Source organism: Hylaeus volcanicus, chromosome 1, assembly GCF_026283585.1.
Source record: "Hylaeus volcanicus isolate JK05 chromosome 1, UHH_iyHylVolc1.0_haploid, whole genome shotgun sequence".
NCBI lineage: Eukaryota > Metazoa > Arthropoda > Insecta > Hymenoptera > Colletidae > Hylaeus > Hylaeus volcanicus.
In genome coordinates this window covers 4,758,310-4,761,708 of record NC_071976.1, presented here as the reverse complement: position 1 = coordinate 4,761,708, position 3,399 = coordinate 4,758,310, and positions in this window count along the sequence as shown.

Below are 3,399 nucleotides of genomic sequence, written 5' to 3'. Positions count from 1 at the left end.
ATTCAACATACTGATTGCAACCCACTAGTGGCTGTCCGTCTTAGTCAACAATTGATTACCGGTGAATTGCACAAAGGACGAACTCGCCTGTTAGACGCTGACTCGTAATGCTCGAGGCCCACCTCACGACGCAATCGTGCTAACGAGACGACGACCCTTCGTGAAAAGCTGGATGAATTTTAACATTTATTCTTTGAAAACACGCGCAATAAAATCAGAACATGCGCAAATACTTTCTTTTCGAATGGTAAAGTTATCAACATTGCTAAGTCGAGTATTAAAAAATATACATTACATCAAAGTACTATTTCTTTACAGGCAGGCATCTTAAAAAAACTGAGTATGCAAATATCATTTTGACCCACTGTAAGTGTAAGCATGATTAATTCGTGACCGATCAACAATGATCGTACACAGAAACACAAGTATTCTCGTGGATGGTCAGCAAGGTGCTAATTGCACGATCGCGGGGAAAATTACTGGTCTCGTTAAGACAGTCGCTAAGACGTCAAAATATTCATTCGAAAGAGACCTTCGATAACGGGGTAATCGATCTATTTTTTGAAATGATCGAACGTTCATTTGTTATGGAAGGTCGCACAATCGAGGGAGCAGTTTTTGTAAATAATGTTTGTCTAGTGTCCGATGCATAGTATTAAACGCGGGGAGGAAATCGGCGACGGTGAATCTCGTTTGGGAGTCTCAGACACGGATCCTGCGGACCCTTGGTCGTCTAGAATCGAGATTATAAATATTGATCCTGAGCGTCCTTCAACTTTGAGTGCACTCGAGGAGTCCCTCTTGTCCCGCATTTCTATACCCGACCGGTCGAGGGGGATTCTTCGTGGCGAAATTGAAATCCGAGAGGTTCCTCCTGTTCGTTCCAGTAGAAGGAGAGTCAAAGTCGTCCCGGGCAAATTAAAATTGTGGGGCACGGGCATGGACAACTGCCCTTTGATGGCCGCGCCAACGGTCACGGATCATCTAGGCTTCGGGATAAGGAAGAATGACGCTGGAAGGGGCGGTATTTCTATATGGCGTTCACGGGATCCGTTAAAGGTCCAGAAGGGGCCGACGGATGACTTCCATGAACGATCAAAAGTGACAAAATTGGTGGTTCTATAAATCGGAACGACGGAAACTGAATTGGTAATTTTGAGAATCTATGAGGCGGATTTATAAATATTTGCACAGGCTGAATTTCAGACTCTCCTCTTACTTACAGACGCCTCCGACGATGAAAATTGTTTATTTCTCGCAACATCTCCAACTTATTAAAATTATTAATTGAATAAATATTTATTTGTAAATTGTAAGTTTTAGTTCAACTTAAGCGATTTCCTTGTTCCTAAATCTAAATTTTCATGTTTCTTTTTTCAAAACAATGGATACAGATAAATATAAAAACGACGCAACACAGGTCTTCTTTTCATGTGACTGTAAAGTAGTTTAATTTCTCATTAAATCAACGCAAAAGTAGCGCACGTAATCTCATTCCATCGAGATACTAATATCTGTCAGGATAATTTATTCAAAAATTTGAGAACGTAAGAGGAAGATCTGAAATAGTATTTTAAGATTTCATATTCAGAACTTAGCGTGATTTATTTGAACCAGAAGCTATGGAAACGTAAAAATGGGTTGATCCCGTAACTATGGACCATATCGCAACAATTATTTGCTGATACGTCAAATAAATAAGAAATTATTTCAGTGGACCACCGTCAGTCCTAAAATGATGCATTTAGAATTGAATAAGAAAAACTTGAATGAATTTTTGTAACACGGGAATAGATTAAACAATTTACTTACCGAAGAAAATAAAGTGTCAACCAACGATAGGATGAGGAAGGATCCAGTAGCCTGATCTAGCCCGAAGGAACAGAGTAGTTTGACCTAGCCCGAAGGAACAAGACTTGAGTCGAAGATCAGCCACGGGCGTCAGACCATCCATCCCTCCATCTCTCTTGCCCCTCTAAATCGGTTTAACCGAGCTCTCGTTAACTTCGTTATCGCTAATGCTCGTTGCAATGTAGCTAAGTGGCTGTTGCTGCCTCGAGCTGCGCTGCCCCCGAGCCTCGCATCCTTTGCCAATTACTTTACTACCGCCGAAGTCCTTATTCGATTAATCAATTAACGTAAGTTAATTTCGAAAGCAGAGTGTCTTCGATCTGTCCAGTATGGGCAACGTTCCCTACCGGCAACGAGACTGATTTTCTTGAAAAGCTCAAGTATATAAATTTCACGTTCAGTACTCGTCTGTAGGACAATCCTTGAAGTAGATACAAAAAGAACATTAATATCTGAAAAGATGTCTTGAATAAATTGGTAATGATTTTGTTGCTCCCCTAATCAGAAAACAGCTTCACAATTTCTTTTAATAGAATAAGGTTTGTTCGATTGATAGTGGACATTTCTTCATTGAATTGTTAATTTTAATCAACGTTTGTATCGTGAATTAAATTTCTATTCTTAGGTCTTACAATTAGCGTACTATGACTCTCAAAGCCCATGTTAAAGGTTGCTTAATTGGATGTACGTCCACAAGTTGCAACTAAATTTTTATTTCATTTGCATTTTTACTTCCTTACTTAAGCATTGTTCTTCCCTTCTTTAACTTCCTTCCTTAGTGATGATTATACCTTCATACAATGACTTTACATTATCAATTTTCTATCCACTGAACAATTTATCTCATTTCATTAAAATAATAGAGCACAATTATTCCCTGATTGTATTTTTATTAATGGGAAGAGTAATTGATCCACGTAATTAAGTGAAAATCTCCCTTTGATAAATGATCCAGGGAACGCGTTTCTCGAAAGTTCGAATCTCGACAAGTACATAGGTAGCTCGCGATGAACTTAGAAATCTCGAAGAGCGGTGTTCAATGTCTGGAAGCGTGCTTACTCGGCTCCGTAAACGGTATCAGCTTACGTTCGGCGAGTGTCCAGTTTCGCGCACAAGGGAATCTCGCAGTAAAGCAACTTATTTGGATTTCGTGCCTCTGAGAGCTTCGTGAAAATTACAGTTCCGAGGATAAGTGTCGTAGAAATTCCGTACGGCGCTAAGTCGAATCGATCGAGTGGATCGTTTTAGTACGCTGAGTCTGCATCGGGCCCCCAAAGTGCAATCGACTTCGCCGATTCCGCGAGAGTAGAACGTTGCTCAACTATTCAGTGATGCTGTAGGTGTTCTCTTCAGCTTTATCCCCTCCATCCCATCTTTCCACTGTTCGTCTCTCGGTCCCTTTCCTCGCCGCGTGCAATTACTCTGATTTCACCTTCTGAATCGAGTAATTAACATCTCTGGGCTAGCTATAATTAATAAAGATGAATTCGACGTGCACCGACTCTCTCTCTCTCTCTCTCTCTCTCTCTCTCTCTCTCTCTCTCTCTC